Raw genomic sequence first — 22,301 nt, 5'->3', positions numbered from 1 at the left:
CACATGTTAGAATTTGATGAATAGGTCGGGAATAAAGAATAGTGATCTATGGTAAAAGCAATGATAATAGAAAAACAGTAATAAATAGAATTAAACCCTACATTACTTTCCCTCTTTATCAGTGTCTAAAATAAACATTAACTCATTTGTTTTAAGTTAATGGAACACAAATCCAACCATTAGGTTTTATGAACAAGAAAAAGATGTGACTCTTGATTATTCTTATCCAAATTTTGTGAAAAGATAGAGTAGCTAAGGGGGAAAAAGGAGTCAAGAAGAAAAAGGAAAACATTTAAGCTGGTATTTAGAGATATTTGGAGTACTCAAGCATGTGTCCGAAATCTATATGGGGACACCAATTTAAAAGATACTGCAAATTCTATTATAAATACCTCTCTAAATGTCAACACCACTGCAAAGGAAAGTAACAGTAACAATGAATTCAAATTATGATGAAAGGATTAGAGGATAAACACCAGATGAAGTTTTCCAAATTATCTAAATGGTTGTACATTTTGTATTCATGGTTTAGCAGACTGCTTCCTTTTTTCCTGCATAGCATGGGAAGGAGATTACAATGATAAAAAATAAGAATTATAGAGCTCTCATTCCATGATTAGGATAGGTGAATGACAAAAATAAAACAAGAAAACATGGAAATCTAATGCTATAATTAGGACAATTCTACACTTATTTTAATATTTTGTTACCTTAAATAAAAGTATGAAATATAAGGGACAATAATCTGAGATTAGGAAAAAATTCTTAGGAATATTCTCATAAGAGATAGCACAATAGAGTAATTTAAAAGATAAAGACAAAACTGGAGGAGCCAGACTCAGAATAAATTACCCATTTGTTAAAGTGAAATTGTAATCTTATCTTTAAAATGATGAATTCCTAAAATAACTATACAAAAGGCAGCAATCAATAATCCTAACTTTCATAAGAATAACAAGAAAATACTCCCCATCATCTTCCAAGTGGTCCTTAATAATACCTTTAAGAATCTACAACCCGTCTATAAGGTAAGTTAACGTAAATTTAGGTAACAATGATGGCTCCTGATAAACACAAGTAATTCATTACCTTAAAAAGCAGTAGAGCCTGGTAACTCAGAAAATTTACATATATTATGAATGACAGATGCATAGGAAGTTAAACTTTTTAAGACTTGAAGTATGGCAGACAAACACTCTCTCCCATAAAACCTGCTTGGCTTGGCATTACTTTTGGAAGCTGAATACCATGCTGGTAGAGCTGCAGGTATAACAATGTACGGTAAATCTTATGCTTCTTGTACTTTATGATTATGTCATAAAGAATATTTCTTACAACCATAGTAACCTGACTATATTTAGAGTGCAAAAATAACATATTCTATCAAAATCAACATTAAAAATCAACACTGGAATCCAAAAATTCCAGGTCTAGCAGCAAATTTCCTGAGATAAGTCATACTAGCTCTTTTTTCCCTAAACCTTACTAAGTTATATTCGTACATGTGTGTGTGTACATATTCTTTTCACCACTATGTTGAAGACTCAAGTTTTACAACTTTGTTGAACATCTTCAGAATTACTATAGTAGCAAAATAAGAATATTTCTCCTTTTCGTGCAATTATAAAGAATCCAGAACTCTTATTATATGTTGGCAGTAGTAAGCATGTTAGAAATAAACGTATGTTACCTTTAACCAAAACCTATATATAGATTGTAGTTTACAAATACAAAATATTTAGCAATACAGAATTTATTTAAAGGTGTCAGAGTTCTGTGAGGTTACTTCAATTCATGTCTATATAAATATCAATTGATCACAGGTGATGACAGCCGGGGCAAAGCAAGAAGAATGATGAAAATAGACCATGATAACTAGCTACACAATGAATGAAACCAAGAAATCTAAAGATTTCTTAGAGGGTGGATTTTGATTGGTTTATTATGGGAGAGTTAGAAGTCAACAGTCTTAGGATGAAATCTGAATAATCAGGAAGTCTACTTGGAACTTACATTCAGAGATGTTTCTAGGTGGTAGAGCCAATATGAGAAATCTAGCACTCACCATGATAAAATCATTAAAGAGAAGTCCAGAAAAATCTGCAACTTTGCAAAATGAAATAAAATCTTGCTGGTGCAAACAAACAAAAACCCAAATAAGTTAATCTCCTTACCGTTTAATCAACTTTGCATTTGACTATAACAAATACTTTGTTCTATTGCTCACGTTATTTTTCTGTTTTGTGATTATAAAAATCATTTGATAAAAATACAGGAAGTTGGTAAGGGTCAGAATTCAAGTCTATTGTTTTCATGAAGAATATCTGGGGGGCAGCCCCAGTGGCTCAGCGGTTTAGCGCTGCCTTCAGTCTAGGGTGTGATCCTGGAGACCTAGGATCAAGTCCCAAGTCAGGCTCCCTGCATGGAGCTTGCTTCTCCCTCTGCCTGTGTCTCTGCCTCTCTCTCTCTCTGTGTCTCTCATGAATATCTGGGAAATTATTAGAAGCCCTTCTCAGCCACAAATATTCAAAATGATTCCCAATACGCTGGCTATACCACTGCAAAAGATTTAAAAATAAAAAGATATCCTAGGCACCAAAGAACTCATGGCCAAGGATCTAGTCTCAGCTTCTAAGAGAGATGAAGATGTTAAGACCTAAATAAAAATCAAGAAATGGTAACAAATAGCATCCAGATGACAAGAATATTTCGAGGCATATGTGGCTTTCTAAAGATACTAAGTTGTAGATGAGCAAAAATTAGATGTTTAATATCAATAGTAAACTAGATTCTTGTATGCTTTAAGTCAGTGGACATGATCAGTTTTACTATCTATTGTTGAAGTGACTGTAGAAATGACAGCTATACCTCTGACACATGAGTCATGAAAAAATAATGACCAGGTTACCTCGAAGAATATAAAGAAGGCAACTTTTTGGAGTTTGTCACAGAAGTGTCTAAGAAAATACTGAACAATATGAATTATTTCAGGTACAGAATTATCAAGTCCCTTTTTACTTCCTGTCACAACGTTTTTCAAAGAATTAATGATAAATGTGCTTATATCTAGTCTTTTAACCTCCCTACACTTCTGGTGTTTAGGGTTCTGTATTTTATGAGAGTTAAGGCTGGGTTGTCCAATAACAAATAATTTAATAACCAAGTATAACACCTAGGCATCTAGAGCCTGAACTGAGGGAACAGTTCTTGTTCTTTATACATTCTTGTTTTATATATATATGTATATATTTTATATGTAGAGCTATATCTCTACAGTAAGAAGCTTTGCTGAAAAAGGAGAATAGATGATATTGTTTAGTTTTATAAAGATCTTGAGACAACCATATCATGTGTGTACTCTGTAGGCATCCAAGCAGCCATATAATTAACACAAATATCCTCAATGCATGGACAAGAACCTTAGAATTCATTTGATCCAGCCTCCCATCCAATGTAGGATTCTCCTCAGTTTCTTAAAAATACAACATCGAGCACTAAAAAAAAAAAAAAAACAAACAAAAAAAAACAACATCAATTTATTGTGTAGTATCCTTTCCCCAACTATGCGGGGTATTCCTTCCTTCATCTCTGTGCCCACTATGACTATATATAAAAGAAGAGGGGGTTGAGACAAGATCTCACATATTTCTTCTAACTCACTGATTCTCATAAATATTTTGTTTGTTGTAATCTACTGAGCCTAAATATTATGTATGCCCTTAGGATTATACATTTTTTTCATACAGATGTTAAAGAAATACATACTCTTAAACCATAAAAATAAAAATTCATAGACTTTTTTTGTACTGGGAAAGTTTTTTCAAAAGCATCTATTATGTTATACTTAATAAGTATATGTAGTCATCTAGAAGAGAGATTTCTTCATATATTATTCTGAATGACTCCTTGCCAACAGGTGATAATGCCTTGGGGTTTCCTGATATATGCTGTGATCACTGGAATATTGCACTGCTACTAGAATTCTGATCTATGTGGTTTTTTTTTCTTAAAGTTGTTATTCAGTAAGGTCTCAAGTACAACACACTTCTCAGATGTTACTCTAGTTTATGCTCTGTTTTATAGCTGCTGGTAGGAGCATATGCATGCATTTGCAAACAAGGCTTGCATCATTGGGATGTAGATGTGACTTAAGCTTCAGTCAGTTTTAGTAAGTAATCAAGAAAGGCTATATTAATTTAATTTAATCTTAATGAAAATGAGAAATTACAAAGAATTTGTAAATTTAATTGGAGAAACAAGGGAGAAGGTTAAAAAGAGGTAAGGTTCTCTGAGGCTTAGTATAAGTTGTGTGTTTGACAAAGGGTCACCTATGTGGGATATGAATTAGAATCAGTAGTTATGAATGGAAAGACTGGTGAAAAAACTCAGTATAATTTGCTGAAGATAAACATACTTGTCAGCCATGTTCTAAGGCTTAATCATTTTTATTACTACTTCTATTTTGTCAATGGTAGTTAGGTACCAACTTGACACAAAACGAATTCTGTCTTCCAGATGTCGTTTTACTGGAGGTCTGAAGAACAGACCATGCTATCCTCTCTTTGTGGTATGTAGTATATGCAGCCATAATCTTCAAAATCACTATATCATAAATTTCTATCTACTTTAATATTCATTTTCACTTTGAGGTCCTTTTGACCATTTGATGACTTTCAGATCGCAATTCCTTTTAATACCTATTCTGCTTTATTGTTTTTCTCCTAATGCAGTAGTAGTTTCTATTTTAGAGGGGTAGAATCTCATCTTGTCTCCACTCCACATGTCTAAGTTCTCTGCATACTTTTATATTGCTTTGCTGCCCTTACTGCTATTTGCAATTTAATATAATCTGTGAATTTCATTAATATGCTTTTTCCTCTCTTTTCTACATCATTAATGCAGCACCTAGGTAAGACAGGACGTAACACTGATCCTTGCAGCACCTAGACATATTCGCCAATTTGATACATTTCCTTTTATGCTTTATCAATATTTTTTATGGTTCTCCAGCCAGGTTTGAATACATCTGACTCTGTTTATATCCAGGACAACTTGAATTAATTGTGCACAGATGTCATGAGACACTGCATCACGGCTTCACTAATTTGAGAAATACTACATCCCCTATATTTTTTCACTTACTAATATATCTACAAAACTCACATTTTCAGATTAGCTTAATATTTATGATTCTAACAATCTATATTTAGTTCTCTTTTAATACTCGTGCCATTATTTCATAGAGATAGATGATCTTCATTCTTTGAACACTCCTTTATTAAACTTTTAATTTTGTAACAATTTGAGATTTACAGAGAAGTTACAAAGATAGTAGAGTCAGTTCCCTCTTACCTTTTCCCCAGCTTTCCCTAATATTATCTTTAAAAATCACGGTAGAGTGACACCTGGGTGGCTCAGCAGTTGAGCGTCTACCTTCGGCTCAGGGCATGATCCTGGGGTCTGGGATGGAGTACCGTATCAGGCTTCCTGTGTGTCTGCCTCTCTCTCTCTCCGTCTCTCTCATAAATAAATAAATTAATCTTAAAAAAAAAAAAAAACCATGGTACATTTGTCAAAACTAAGAAGTTAACATTGATATAACATTATTAACTACAGATTTCATTCACATTCCACCCATGTCTGTCCAGTGATCTTTTTCTGTGCAAGGATCTAGGATACCACATTGCATTTAGTAGTTATGTTTCCTTAGTCTCGAATGATCTGTGACAATTTCTCAGTCTTCCCTTGTTTTTTATTCCATTGACACTTATGAAGCATGCTGGTCAGATATTTAGTAAAATGTCCCTCAATCTGGGTTTGTTGGACATTTTATTGTAATAAGACAGGGGTTATGTTTTCTGGAGAAGACTCCTACAAAGGCAAGATATCCTTCTCACTGTATCATACTAGGAGTATATGGTATTAGCAGTATTTATCACTGGTGATGCTAACTTTGATAACTTGGTTAAGGTGGTGTCTGCTAGATTTCTTCACAGCAAGTTAGAAATTTTCCCTTTCCATACTCTTCTATGCATTCTCAGTGGGGGGGTATTATAACATCCTCAAGGAAGTAAAAACTCATTCCTGCAGGCAAAAAAAATTTAACTCTTTTCATGCATAAAATAGTGGATATATAAATAGTACATAAAGAGATATACAGTGTATTTATGGTAATAAAATTTCACCTGGGTGAGGGGGGGCATTATGAAAAAATGTCTAAAAAGGTTCCTGTGTCTGTGTGGAGTCGGGGATGGTTTTTTAAAGGAGGAGGCTGGGGATCCCTGGGTGGCTCAGTGGTTTGGCGCCTGCCTTTGGCCCAGGGCGTGATCCTGGAGACCCGGAATCAAGTCCCGCGTCGGGCTCCTGGAATGGAGCCTGCTTCTCCCTCTGCCTGTGTCTCTGCCTCTCTCTTTCTGTCTCTATGTCTATCATGAATGAATGAATGAATGAATAAGTAAATAAATAAATCTTTAAAAAAATAATAAAATAAAGGGGGAGGCTGCTGGTAGATACTTCCCTATTCATTGGAAGCAATGAACCCCACATTGGAAGGGAGTAGAATTAAGCCCTAGCTCCTAAAAAGGAGAGAGTATATACACACATTATTTGGAATTTTTCTGTAAGGATATTTCTTTTCCTGTAAGTCATCATTTTGGTCCATTTTCTGTCAGTAGTATGTCAGGTCTGTGTTTCTGTAATGGTTTAGGTCTTCTAACAAGCATATCCAAATAGGATTAGGTAAGCAAAAGATTTGGGGATTTGCTTATAATAGGTGATGAGAAGGGAGCAAAGGAAGGTAAGAGAGCCTCCAGGCTGTGAAGGAAAAAGGGAAGAAGGAGGCCAGGTGGGAAGAGCATCAGACTGCAGCACAGTTCTAAGTAAGTTTTGGCTCAGTCAGTGGGAAGTCCTTGAGTCAAAGTATGCCAGTAAAGGAGTCCTGCATCTAATTGGAAAGGACCCGCTTTACAACACCCATATACAGTCATTGTCTGGAAGGATCACTTGGGAATCCTGGCCTTGGCATGAATTTGAGATTGGGTCTAAAAGGCAGCAGATGGGGTCATCAGTCATTTATGTTTCCCATAGCAGGAAATCTAAGCACTACATTTTCATGCCCATCACATTCCTTACTTTTATACAGTTGTATTAAAAGTCCAGAACTTATTTTTGAAATAATATTACCTAATTCTTTCCACATTCTAAGAAGTATGTTTTTATTTTTTGTTTTTCAAAACATAGCTGCATACAACACAGTAAGCAGCAATTTCTTAGAAAATATACCCTTATCAAAATATCAATAGCATTTTTCACAGAACTAAAAAATTATCCTAAATTTGTATGGAACCGGGCAGCCCCAGTGGCGCAGCGGTTTAGCGCCGCCTGCAGCCCAGGGTGTGATCCTGAAGACCCTGGATCGAGTCCCACGTCAGGCTCCCTGCATGGAGCCTGCTTCTCTCTCTGCCTGTGTCTCTGTCCCTCTCTCTCTCTCTCTCTCTCTCTCTGTCTTTCATGATAAATAAATAAAATCTTAAAAAAATGTAAAAAAACCCTAAATTTGTATGGAACCACCCAAGACCCCGAATAGCCAAAGCAATATTGAAAAAGAACAAAATTGGAGATATCACAATCCCAGATTTTAAGAGATACTACAAAGCTGTAATAACCAAAATGGTATGGTATTGGCACAAAAATAGATACACAGTTCGATAGAACAGAGAGCCCAGAAATAATCCCACAATTATATGGCCAGTTAATCTTTGACAAAGGAGATAAGAATATGTAATGGGAAAAAGACAGTCTCTTCAACAAATGGTGTTGGTAAAACTGGACAGCTATCTGCAAAACAATGAATGTGGACTGCTTCCTTATACTATACACAAACTTAATTCAAAATATATTAAAGACCTAAATGTAAGACAGGAAATCAGTAAAATCCTAGAAGAGAACAAAGCCAGAAACTTCTCTGACATCAGCCAGACAACTTTTTCTTAGATATGTCTCCTAAGGGAAGGGAAATAAAACAAAAATAAACTATTGGGACTACATCAAAATAAAAAGCTTCTAACACAGCAAAGGAAGGTCAACAAACTAAAAGACATCTACTGAATGGGAGAATATATTTGCAAATGATATATCCAATAAAGGGTTAGTATCCAAAATATATACAGAACTTCTACAACTCAGCACCAAAAATAAACCAATTAATAATGGGCTAAAGACTTGAATAAATATTTCTTCAGAGAAGACACAGAGATGACCAACATACACATGAAAAGATGCTCAACATCATTCATCAACAGGAAAATGCAAATCAAAACCACAATGAGGTATCATCACACACCTGTCAGAATGGCTACAAAAAAAAATACTAGAAACGAGTGTTGGTCAAGTTGCAGAGAAAAAGGAACCCTTGTGCACTGTTGGTAGGAATGCAAACTGGAGCAGCTCAAATGGAAAACAGTATGGAGGGTCCTCAAAAAATTCAAAATAGATTTACCTTGTGATCCAGTAATTCCATTACCAGGTATTTACCCCCAAAATAAGAAAACATCAATTGGAAAAGATACATGTACCCCTAGGTTTACTGCAACATTATTTACAAGAGTCAAATTATGGAGCCCAAGTTTCTAATAATATATGAATGAGTTAAAAAGATGTGGTATATACACACACACACACACACACACACACAAAATGGAATATTACTAAGCCATAAAATAGAATGAAATCCTTCTATTTACAACAACATGGATGGATCTAAAAGGTATAATGGCAAGTGTAATAAGCTAGTCAGAGAAAGACCAATACTATATGATTTCCCTCACATGTGGAATATAAGAAACAAACAAGCAAAGAAAAAAGGAACAAAAAAACAGACTCTTAACTATAGGGAACTGATGGCACCAGAGGGGAGGTGGGTACAAGGATGGGTGAAATAAGAGTACACTTATGATGAGCACTGGGTAATGTATAGAATTACAGTGGAATTAAAAGTAATAATTTTTTTAATTAAAAAAAGAAAATAAAGGAAATCCTCACACGTGCTCCAACAAAGATGAACCTTGAGGACATAATGCTAAATGAAATAGGCCAGTCACAAAAAGACAAATACTGTATGGGTTCTATACACAAGGTACCTACAGTAGTCAAATTCATGGAGACAGAAAGCAGAAATGTCAGGTACTTGTGGGAAAGGGAATGAGGAACTGTGGCTTAATTGGTATAGAGTTTCAATATTGCAAGATGAAAAGAGATCTAGGGATTAGTTGCAGAACAATGTCAATGTACTTAACACTACTGAAATACAAACTTAAAAAGATGATTAAGATGGTAAGTTTTATGTTATTTTACCACAATTTTTTAAAAGTCAGTTAATTGTTTAGAGCAAAAATAGCAATATGTATTTTTGAGCTTATAGAAAGTATAGATGTAAAAATAATGACAAAATTAGTACAAAGAATGAGAGGGAAGTATATAAAATTACATTGCTGTAAGGGAAGTTATAAGTGAAGTAGTATAACACTAATCCAAGGTAGACTGTGATAATTTAAGTACGTATATTTCATTTCTAAAGGATCCTATTAAATTACAACACAAGTATATATGACCAAGCAGACAAATGAGGAGATAGAATAGAAACCGAAAAAATACTCGATTAACCTAAAAGAACATAGGAGAAGAGGAATGAAAGAACAGAGAATACAGGGGACATATAGAAAACAAGTATCAAGATGACAGAGTTAAATTCAACCACATCAGTAATTAAATTTAACTTAAACACACCAATTTAAAAATATTCTTACAAAATACATTGACAAATATTAACAGCCTTATTTACGAAACCTTTTTATTTTTTTTAAGAAACCTTTCTAAAAATAGGATTTTAACATGAAAATTTATATATCGATATAATGGCTCATTCTTCATATAGTTATGATTTTACCGTATGTCATGGTTATTTATAAATATATATGTTCTATTAGTTGCCTGTATTACAGATATTTAAAAAATGCTTCTAATGAGACATACTATAACATTTCTCTATGACAAAAAGGAGATGGTACAAAATCAAGAAAATTTCTACTAAGTGAGTTATTTTTAGGGGGATTTTTCTTCTTCAATGAATTTCATTCTAAACCATGTCTTGCTGTTTTCTTCAATTGTTTCTATGGTCTCTATTTTTTTTTTTTTAAGATTTATTCATTTATTCAACAGAGAGAGAGGGAGTACGGGTGTTTGTAAGCAGGTGAAGCAGCAGGCAAAGGGAGAGGGACAAATAGGTCCCCCTCTGAGCCGAAAGCCCAACGTGGGGGTCGATCTCAAGATCCAGAGATCATGACCTGAGCCGACGGCATAGGTGTAACCAACTGAGCCATGTATGCAGGCGCCCCTGTATCTTTTCAGTTTTATAGATTTTACAGAAATAGAAACTAAAAAAATATTTCAATATCTTGTTTCTTTTTTTTCTTGCCATGCCAGAATGCTATTTATTTATTATTTTTTTATTGGAGTTCAATTTCTTAAGTTTCTTAATAAAATTATTTACATATCAAGCAAAGTTCATAGTAGCAAACAGATTTTTTTTTTAAGATTTATTTATTCATGAGAGACACAGGGAGAGCATAGAGAGAGGCAGAGACCTAAGCAGAGGATTTGATCCCAGGGCTTGATCCCAGTCACAGGATTTGATCCCAGGACTCTGAGATCACAACCTGAGCCAAAGGCAGATGCTCAACCCCTGAGCAACCCAGGTGCCCTCAAACAGATTTTTTTATATGGAAATATCTAAATGTGAGACAGGAATCCATCAAAATCCTAGAGAACACAGGCAGCAACCTCTTCTACTTCAGCTGCAGATGAACTTCTTGCTAAACACATCTCCAAAGGCAAGAGAAACAAAAGCAAAAATGAAATACGGGACTTCATCAAGATAAAAAGCTTTTGCACAGCAAAGGAAATAGCAAAACTAAAAGGCAACCCACAGAATAGGAGAAGATATTTGCAGACATTTCTGATAAAGGGTTAGTATCCAAAATCTATGAAGAACTTACCAAACTCAACACTCAAAAAAACAAAAAAATCCAGTAAAGAAATGGACAGAAAACATGAACATATATCCAAAGAAGACATTACATACAAATGTCTAACAGACACATGAAAAAATGCTCAACATCACTAGGCATCAAGGAAATACAAATCAAAACCACATGAAATACCATCTCACACTGGTCAGAAAGGCTAAATGAACAACTCCGGAAACAAGAGATGTTGGTGAGGATGTGGAGAAAGGAGAACCCTCTTAAGCTATTGGTGGGAATGCAAACGGGTACATTCTGGAAAACAGTATAGAGGTTCCTCAAAAAGTTAAAAATAGAGTTACCTTCCAACTCAGTAATTGCACTAGTAGGTATTTATCCAAAGAATACAAACATAGTGATTTGAAAGGGCACATGCACCCCAGTGCTGATAGCAGCAATGTCCATAATAACCAAACTATGGAAAGAGCCCAGATGTCTACTGGCAGATAAATGGATAAAGAAGATGTGATATATACATACATACATACATTCACATAATGGAATATTACTCAGCCATCAAAAAGAATGAAATCTTGGCATTTGCAATGTGGATGGAACTAGCGTGTATTACGCTAAGTGAAATAACTCAGAAAAAGACAAATACCATATGATTTCATTCATATGTGGAATTTAAGAAACAAAACAGATGACCATAGGGGAAAGGAAGGAAAAATAAGACTAAAACAGAGAGGAAGGCAAACCATAAGAGACTCTTAACTATAGGAAACACAACTGAGGGTTACTGGAGGGGAAGTGGTTGGGGGGCTGGGATAATTGGGTGATAGGCATTAAGGAGGGCACTTGATATAATGAGGACTAGGTGTTACAATCAACTAATGAATCACTAAATTCTACCCCTAAAGCTCATAATATACTGTATGCTAACTAGAATTAATTTATATAAAAAGTTTGAAAAAAAATCTATGTTATCCTAATGATGCATGTTTACTTTTAGTATTATCATGGCCCTTTTATTTCTTTATTTCATTTGATCCTGCTCTTAAGAATTATTTTTTATTGTTACAAAAAATGGAAATCTCTAACAGATTTTAAGTATCTTCCTCAGTTACCTCTTTCACATAATGACAATCTCATTTCTTTTCTCCAGTTTCATTGAGATATAATTGGTATACACCACTGTACAAGTTTAGGGTGTACAACATAATTGTCTGACCTACATATATTGTGAAAAGATTACCATAATGTTTAGTTCTCATCTATCATCTTATATAGATACAATAAGCAAAAAACAAAAAAGTTCCTTGTGATGAGAAGTCTTAGGATTTACACTCTTAACTTCACATGTATCATATAGCAATGCAAACTATAATCAACATAAAAGGTACATTACATCCCTATTACTATTTATCTACCATTAGAAGTTTGTACTTCCCCTACCGGGGTACCTCCCCTCCCCCGCCTCTCATAACAACAAACCTGACCTCTTTTTTGAGCTTTGTTTTTACACTCCACATGTGAGATCATACAGTATCTGTCACCCTCCAACTTATTTCACATAGCCTAATACCTTCAAGGTCCATCCCTGTTGCTACAAATGGCAGGATTTCCTTGTTTTGCTTTTTTATGGCTAATATTTTACTGTGTGTGTATATCACAGCATTTTTATCCATTCATCTTTTGATGGACACTTAGGTTGTTTCCCTGTCTTGGTTATTGTAAATAATCCTGTGAACATGGGGGTGTAGATATTTTTTTCTTCACATTGTAAATTATGCCTAATCATCCCTAGCTTAAATTTTCTTGCCATCATTTATTTTTCAACTCATACCAACCACACAGTTGTGTAAAACCCCCTCTATTAAAGGGTACCAAATAGATCTTCACGTTCACCCCATAACCCTTGTAGTTCTCATCCACACTCGACGATATATTCTTTATTTAAGACTCTTGGTTTTGGTTTTTCCAAGTGTTCTCTCCACCTTCTCTTTCATATGTTGCCTCCTTCATCTCAAGATCTCTAAGAAAACTAATGCCCCAATTTTCTCCATGACTCTCTTCTTTTTCCTTTCTCTCTCTCTCTCTCTCAGGAATCTTTGTTTTTATCACAAGGGTTTTCCAAATTTTTCTTCACCCTGTACCTTTCCCAGGCTCTCACACTGAATTTCTTCCTGTTAAATAGCTCCATAGATGAACTTCATTTCCCTCTAAACCAAATACCGAGTGTCTATTAATGGCTTATCATCTTCCCTTTCACTCAAGATTTAATCTTTAGATTTTTTTAAACTTCCTTCTTACAATGGTCCACAGATCAATGTGTTCTTAAATTGAGGTCTTAAATTAAAAGATTAAACAACCTAAATAAAAATCATGAGTCAGGGTTGTTAAAAATGCAGATTCAGTGCCTCACCCTGGACTAACTAGGATTTCACAGGAGAGTCGCAACCTGCTTTTTAAACAAACATCCCATCTAAGTCTTAGGCACACTATGTTTGGGAACTAGTGCATTATATCAAGTATCATCTAATTCTGCAGATTCTACCTTTTCAATGTTTCTCATTTGGTTCTCTCCTTTCCTGTGGCCTTTACCCTAGTTTCAGGCTGCTTAATCTTTTAGCTGGACATCAGTAATAGGACTTCCTTGCCTCTAGGATATTTTCCATTCTAATTCATCCTACACACTGGAGTCTTATTAATCTTACTAAGTCACAGCTCTGCTCATATAATGTGACAAGAATTTATTGAGAGCATACTATATACTAGGTGCTCTAGGGCAGGAGGTTCCAAATGGGGCTGATAATCAGAGTCATTAAATGAAAGAAGCCTTTTCAAAATAGATTCTCTATCACCCCTCCAGGCCTATTAAATTAGAATCTCCAGAAATAGAGTTGAGAAGTTTATTTTTAAAAAGTTCCCCCAGGTGACTCTGATACTTTTGGGCAACATGAGATTGGTTAATATAAAGACTAAGACATTCTTGTGTATTTCAGAGTATACTGGGAAAGATGGGAACATATACAAATAGCTACCATATAATACATTGATTAATGCTGTATAACAAGTACCATGGGCCGTAGGAAAGATTAATTCTAACTGCATTAAATACCTTTAATAACACACCTAGCTGGAAGAAATCTTTTCCTCCTCTAATTTCCCACAGTACTTTATCTATAATTCTCCTAAAGTCTCACTTTTATCTTGCACTATAATTATTTTTGTCTATGTTTCATGTCTTCTACAGGATACTTCAGGGAAAAGCTTTGGCTTTAGGAGGGCAAATAATCTGACAGGGAATTTTTTGAGTTCTAGTTTATTTACAGGATAGACCTGTATCAAAATAAATAAACATAAATCATGCATAGTTATACACTTAATAAATAAATAAAATCTCAAAAATAGGATGTCCCCGTAACTCTCGGATATATGAGGCCAAATTTGAGGATTTTAATCACACTACAGCATTCAGTAAAGTTCTTTCAACACAGCAGGTACTCAATACAAAGTTATGTATGAACCAATGGGATTTGGGGAAAAATGCCTTTGGATATAGAAAAACATACTTAATATGTCCAGCATCTATCATAAAAGGTTATAGATTCCAAATGAAATAATATGCTGGTGGTTTTTGCAAACCAATGCCTGTAAGCCAAAACCAGTTAGTCTGTTTGTTTTGTTGGAATAGCCCAGTATTATTAGGGTGTTTGTTTATAAATTTTAATTTAAATGTCTTTCGCTCAGGCAGATATTCTGATTTACCACAGGCTCTACTACTTCCTATTATCTCACATTAATCTGATTACATATTTATGTCTATATAAATGGTCTAAATAGGAGAGTGCTAATCGTGACAGACAACTGCTCCCAACCATTTGTGCTTTTTAATTGTTGCCTATTATGGGCTGGACTGTGTGCAGCCCCCATCAAACCCCCATATTCCTATGTTGAAGTCTTAACCTCCAGCTTCTCAGAATGCAGTCATATTTGAAGACCAGATCTTTAAAGAGGTAAATAAGCTTTAGGATAGTATGAATCGTGTTTTTAATATTTTATTTATTTATTCATGAGAGACACAGAGACATAGGCAGAGGGAGAAGCAGGCTCCTTGCAGGGATCCCGATGTGGGACTCGATCCCAGGACCTGGGATCACGCCCCAAGCCAAAGGCAGATGCTCAACCGCTGAGCCACTCAGGCATCCCTGAATCGTGTTCTTTTAAGAAATTTGGACACAGAAGTTTACATACATATAGGAAAGACCATGCAAAGACCAAGACAGAACATGGCCATCTATATAATCCAAGGAGAGAGGCCTCGGGATGAAATCAACCCTAACAACTTGATCTTGGACTTCCTACACTCTAGAATTTAAGATAATAAAATTCTACTGTTTAAGCCCCCCCAGTCTGTAGTATTTTGTTAAGGGTGTCTGAGCAAACTAATACAGCTACCCAACTATATTTAATATTAATCTTAGGCATTTTTATATCAAAATCATGTTTACCATGTGCAAGTCATTCTGCCAGTACACTGATAAATATCATTCTAAGCATCTTAGAACCTAGTAGATGATGCAAACTATACGTACAATACATTTAATCAACATTAAGAAACATTACAAGATCCAAAGCAAAAATGCCATATAAAGAGCACATTATAATTCTATATGCGGGCTACATCTCAAAAACTTCAAAATTCGACCTAGGTCTTGAAGGATAAGTAAGATTCAGCAAAGCTGTGTGGAAAGGACATCTGGGTGAGAGGAACAGCATACAAAGTCAAATGTCTACTATTTGTAGAAACATTTTTTCCAAGTATAAGTACATCTAACAAGTCCAAGTTTCCTTTCTCAACCCTAAAGTCACTAATCATTTTTAAATTAATGACCAAGTCCTTATAAAATTTAGGCTTTTTTTTCCCTGCCAGATAAATAACAGTCCAAATGACTTTGTTCAGTACAATACTGACATCCAAAGGTCATTCTAGTTCATCTCTAAGATCTCTTGGGCATCTGCTAAGATTTAGTTTTATCTTCAAATGATCTGTGAAGGCAGTTAAGGTGCTCATGGAACATTCTCTTTTGACGTTCTGGCCATTTTTTTTTCATCTCTTGCCTATATATCAAACCTTATCACATTAGAATGGCTCTATAATGCAGGTGGTCTGTGTTTTCTTAAGTGCCTCCTCTTCTGCAGAATGTATTACACAGTTCATTAATGCTTCATACCTAAGCATTCTAATGTATTTAATTTTTTATTTAATGAAATTTCTAACCTACAGGCTGAGGAAGTTATTCAAAAGGTCTCATCCAAGCTACAGGAAAAGTGCTCATTAGCAGGGAGTTTTGAAGATGAAATATTAAGAAAGAGGTTGGAGGGACCTAAAGATAGATAGATCTAAGCCTTCATAAATACTTCCCTGCCCTAATTCTAGAGGAATAAATTCTTCCTGATAGGCAGGGAAGTTTTGGTGAAGTTTTCTACAAGACTTTGGTGACAAGAATTTAACAGTGACTTTTGCTGCTTCTTAAAACATGTGTTTCAAAGCAGCAAGGTCTTTTTAGAAGAATTATGTGTCTTTGAAGAGCCTTATTTCCCCCCTATCATTTCAATGTTTACTTTCATAAGTAAGACTGGAGTGAGACCAATACCGTCCAATGAGATTCACGTTGAACCGAAGGCGCCATACTTAGCACCTAGCTCCAATTATTTTAGATTACAATGATTCTCGGAAAGAAAGGAGACAGCTGAATCGGTTGGATTCCTGGAACGGTTTAGGCTCAAAGCACCTGGCTATTTTACCGTCTGCCTTTAGATTTGTGGGAGATCAGGAACTTAAGTCAGAGAAGCTTTGCGACTGTACAGAAAATTTGAAAATTCAGGTCTTTGTCCATTACCAAGTTAGGGCGGAATTTGGCAGTCAGGAAGAACCAAAATTTTAAATTTAACAGTACGTCGAATGGCGCCCGTGTTTTAAAACTACAAAACGTGTACAGTGAAGTAAAAAAAATCCGCACTCTAAGTTACTGAACTTCCTTTTTTTTTTCTTTTCTTTCTTTTTTTTTTTTCTTTTTAATCACCCGCTCCTCTCCTCGAGTGACGAAGTGGACTAGGGTTTCTATAAACCCTTACTTAACGAGAGGGTAGGGTTACCACACGCTTACCTTAGGGCAACAACTTGCACTTTGTAACTGGACAGGAATATCGTTTGATGACAGAGAAGGGTAAAGGAAACGCAGGCCTGTGGCGGGACCCCACCGCACGCCCACCTTTACTCTCGAGGAACCTGCCTCAGCCCGCCAGCTCCTCCTTCAGCTTGGCAAGGCTGCTTTTCCCGCGGAGTCTCGTCTTCCGGCCACAAGTCACCTTGGCCCGCCCACCCGGAAGCCGTCGTCTTGGCAACAGAGTATCGTCCCGCCCTTATTTCCCTCGCCACGCCCACCGACTTGGGCGTCTGGCGCTGGTCTGGCTTTGATTGGTCGATCTCTGCCTCACTCTACGAGACGTTTGGGGCGGCGCGACTCCAGCCCTCGTATTTGAATTTGTGGCGCGTAGAGTTCGTGAGGTGCTGAAGGGTGGCTGGGCGTCTTCCTGGAGCCCGTATCTTGTGGTGAGCGACCCTGAGGGGAAAAAATGACAAAAAGGACGGCGGGAGGTGGAGGCGCCCTGAGTCAACGTGGCCGTCTCGAGATGGGAGACTTCAGCCGAGCTGCGTCAGTCGCCTGAGGCAGGACCTCTCTTCGCGTCCTCACAGCCTTTAGGTTCGTCCTCACGTATTCCCTGCGATGTAGACTGCACGTCGGCCCTCGGTCAGTCGCCCCTGAAGGAAGGCTCCTCCTAACGCCACCTTCCCTCTTTCTTCAGTGCCTCTCTCTTCCCCCGCTCCTCCCCCCCCTCCGCCCCCCCGAAACAACCCTCGAGCTCGGAAACGCAGACCCCCCTCGCGCCAACTACACTCGATTCCCCACAGCTGTCCTTCATGAGTTATATCCTCGTCCTTCTCCCGTGCAGAATCAGAAACTAGTATCTGCCCTTGACTGTGGAAAAATGTCTCCGCAGCAACTGGTGAGCGGCCCGCGCGCCTCACACACTGAATCCAGACCCTTCCTTATCGAGGATGCTGCTGTCCTCATCTTCCCAAGTGGGATGTAGTCAAGGTCACGTGGAGAGCGCAAGTGAAGCGCGGTTAAAGCACCACGGAAATGTAAGTTACTGTTGTTCGCCCTTGCTGCCTCGGAATGATGAGGGATTCCTCCCCGAAACATGGTTATTTTGTTCTTGGTCAGACCTGTGGATACATGGGTTTCAGTTGTATGTTGGAGTACAAACTCTGAGGCTTGATCTCAAACAAAAGCAACCACTGATTGGAAACCTCTTCACTAAATTTCAGCTTCTTTGTCTGGTATGACATGATTTCCCTCCACTCCCCAATGTATTTAATGTCAAATTGAGATTCAGGACCATTTCAGAAATTTTTAAAGTATAAACATGGACAGCTTTCCCTAACATCTCCTGTCTATGACCTTGAGAATCTTTTCTTTCTAATTTGACAATTTATTTTTTTAAATATTTTATTTATTCATGAGAGACATACAGAGACAGAGAGAGAGAGCGAGAGAGGCAGAGACACAGGCAGAGGGAGAAGCAGGCTCCTTGCAGGGAGCCCAATGGGGGACTCGGTCCTAGAACTCCGGGATCATAACCTGAGCCCAAGGCAAATGCTTAACCGCTGAGCCACCCAGGTGTCCCTAATTTGAAAATATAATGTAATTTTCTATTTCCATGTAATTTCTATTTCTACTATTTATACTTTTCAATGTAATTTCTATTTCTATTCACCTCTAGAACAGAGGTTCTTAACTTTGCGGGGTGGGGTGGGGTTCGTAGTGCCCTCTAAGAATCAAAAATTTGGGGGGTCTTGTGTACAATATAACACACAAAAATTTTAACTCAATTTCAGGGAGTTTTAGAGTCCACTGTGAAGCATGGACATGTATGTAGGGCCCCAGTCCAGTTCTAGAAGTTTATTTCTATATTTTTTTTAAGTAGTAGTAGTTATGCAGCAAAAGCAGGTGTTTTACTTTAAAAATGTTAATGTCGTTTAATTTCTCCGTTATGAGACTTACAGTTCTGAGGGAAGTGGGGATTGAGAAGTCTGAAGTAGTTGAATTAGTAGCAAAAATTTTTAAAGGAGCACTAATTTAAGAATTTTACAGAAGTCAATGAAGTGCTTCTTAAAGTCATAAGAGTCTCCACAGATGAGGGTAGTATATGGGCACACAGGCATACAAGAAATAAGTTGACAAGATTTTATATCCAGTCTTTTTGAATTAACATAAAAAGGAGGAAAATTCTTGATCAACTTCAGGAGTTAAAATAATTTACGTGCCTTAATTTTTTGGATGGTTTATATTGAAGTAATTTTTATTGTGAAATTCTACCAACATGTCTGTTTTCCATCGTCTTCTGAACTATTTCAAGCATTGCTTTTTCACGTTAGAACTTCAGTTGAGGGACGTCTGGGTGGCTTAGAGATTTGAGCATCTGCCTTCAGCTCAGGGAATGATCCCGGAGTTCCGGGATCGAGTACCGTGTTCAGCACCTTGCATGGTGGCTGCTGCTTCTCCTGTCTCTGCCTCACTCTCTCTATCATGAATAAGTAAATAAAATCTTAAAAAAAAAATTCAGTTCACCTGAAATTTAATTTTGTGTTTGCGAAGAATGGCTTTAACTAAGTTTTTTTTGTTTTGTTTTTTGTTTGTTTGTTTAATTGCTGTTTTGTAAACTGTGGCCCATGGGCCAAAGCTGGCCAACCATTTTTTTTTTTTAATACTTTTGGAACACTGACACATCCATTTGTTTACTTGTTGGTGTCTACTTTTGTGCTACTCTGTCAGAGTTTAGTAGTTGTGACAGAGACTCAAAGCTTTATATATTACTGTCTGTCCCTTTACAGAAAAAGTTTGCCAGCCCCTGCAATAGGACATTCTTTCCTCACTGAGTGGAGAATGTAATGCTTATCCTATGTAGTTTCCGTATGTTCGTCTTTGTTTTTGTGTTTTCTAGGCTATTTGTCTAGCTCTGTACATAAAACAATGTTTTCATTGCTTTAGCTCTAAAATAAGACAGTGTACAATAGGTAAAATTGCTCCCCTTATGCCTCATACCAAGTTGTTTTTCACCTTACTTATTCTTGGCCCTTAGATTCTCCATATTAATTTCATGATCAGTGTATTAAATATCATGAAATATCTTTTTTGGGGTTTGATAGTAATTACTTAGAATATACAGATTATTTTGGGAAGAATTATCTTTACAATATTGAAGCTTCCCATCCATGAACATAGTATATCCTGATTATGTCTTTTAATATGATTTTATAACTGTTTCCTTCAGAGTGTATTTAAGAGAGATTAGTCCTTGGTTTTGCTTTCTTGTGCTTAGTTTTAGAAATAGGGCAAGCCTGGCTGGTTCTTTAAGCAATGTAGGATGTAGTCTCTCCTCTATTTCCTGAAAGAGGTTATATAGAATTGGTATTATTTCTTTGTTAAATAGAATGCAGCATTGCATTGGCATTTTCTTTGTGAGGAGGTTGTAATGAAAATAAGAAAATGAGAACATAGTTTACTTGCTTACGTCTTAACATTTCTGTCACTTTATTTCTTCTTGTAGGTCTAAGTTTGTATCATTTTTCTTAGGTCTGAAGAACATCCTTGAACATTTTATAGTGTGGCTTGTTGGTGATGGATTCTATTACTAGTTATTAGCTTGAAAATGTTTTTATTTTGAATTTTGAACTGTATATATGATTTTGGTTTTTAGCACCTTTGTATTCTTGTTTCTGTTGTTTTTAGTTAGATATTTGAAGTTGTACTTTGTTCTCTTGTATGTAGTAATGTGCCTCTTTTTATGGCTGAGTTGTAAAAAACTTTTTAAAGGTCTTATTTATCTGACAGAGAGCAGAGCAAGGATTTACATTTTAAAACATATTGTTAATGAAATCTTCTGCAGCCTTTTGTTTCTAGTTCGTTTCACTTAGCATAATGCATTTAAGGTTCATCCTGGTTGTTGCATGTATTACTAGTTTACCCCTTTTTGTCTGTTGAGTAGTATTCCATTGCATATATGTACCAAAATTTGTCCATTTACCATTTGGTAGACATTTGGGTTGTTTCCAGGTTCTGGCTCTTAGCAATAAAGCGGCTATGAATATTGGCTGATAGGTCATTGTGTGATTATAGATTTTTATTTTTCCTGGGGTCCATACAGGAGTGAAACTATTGGGTCATATGGTAAAAATATTTTTAACTTTATAAAATACTGCTAATTTTCTTTCCAAGTGGCTATTTCCTTCTGTTTTCTTATCAGCAATTTAAGATTATTCTCATTATTGTACATTCATATCTGCTCTTGGGTGTTATTAGTAGTTTAAAACTTAACTATTCCAGTACATGTATATTAGATATCTCATTGTAATTTTAATTGCATTTCTCTGATGACTAATGATGTAGAGTGTCTTGTGTATTTATTAGCTTTATGTATAATTTTTTTGGTGAAGCATCTCTTAAAATCTTGCTTATTTTTTATACAGATTTATCAAAGTAAAATTGGCATGCAATAAATCTTATATAGTTAAGTAGTATATGTTTTGATAAGTTTTGATATGTATTTACACCTGTCACTACAATCAAATTAATAGACATGCTAAAACATGGATGATCCTTGAAAACATTATACTCAGTAAAAGAAGATAATCACAAAAGGTTATGCATGGTGCAAATGTATACAAAATGTCTTAATAGGCAAATCTGTAGAGACAGAATGTACATTAGTGTTACTAAGGGACTGGGAGAGGGAGAAGGGGAGTGGAAGTGGAAGTGTGGTTTCTTTTGGGGGATGATAAAATGTTCTGGAATTAGAGCTTGTGATGGCTGAGTAGTTGTGTAAATATTCTAAAGAACTACTGTGTTGTTTTTTAAAAGGAAAATTTATGGTAAGTAAATCTGTTTTTTAAAAAGAGGGAAGGACACCTGGGTATCTCCATCAGTTAAGTGTCCAACTCTTGATTTTTGGCTCAGGTCATGATCTCAGGGTACTGGGATTCAGCCCTGCGTCCAGCTCTGCACTCAGTGGGGAATCTGCTTGGGATTCTCTCACTTCCTCTCCCTCTGCCCCAACCCCCACTCATATTCTCTCTTTCTCTCTCTCTCTCCAAATAAATAGTTTTAAATGAAGAAACCCACTAGTTATGATCCATTAACGGACTGTTTA

General features: G+C 36.2%; 1 long non-coding RNA gene across 1 annotated transcript; it reads right to left on the bottom strand.

Annotated features, from left to right (window-relative positions):
• Positions 1-838: 838 nt before the first annotated feature.
• On the bottom strand, positions 839-17,893 carry LOC144309666 (uncharacterized). Its single transcript, XR_013375604.1, has 3 exons — positions 17,195-17,893; positions 5,353-5,540; positions 839-3,494 (listed from the first exon to the last, which is right to left on the bottom strand). It is a non-coding gene; the product is annotated as an uncharacterized LOC144309666 (long non-coding RNA).
• Between the last annotated feature and the right edge of the window lie 4,408 nt (positions 17,894-22,301).

This window comes from Canis aureus, unplaced genomic scaffold (assembly GCF_053574225.1).
Source record: "Canis aureus isolate CA01 unplaced genomic scaffold, VMU_Caureus_v.1.0 ptg000141l_RagTag, whole genome shotgun sequence".
Taxonomy (NCBI): domain Eukaryota; kingdom Metazoa; phylum Chordata; class Mammalia; order Carnivora; family Canidae; genus Canis; species Canis aureus.
This window is presented reverse-complemented; position numbering and strand designations above follow the sequence as displayed.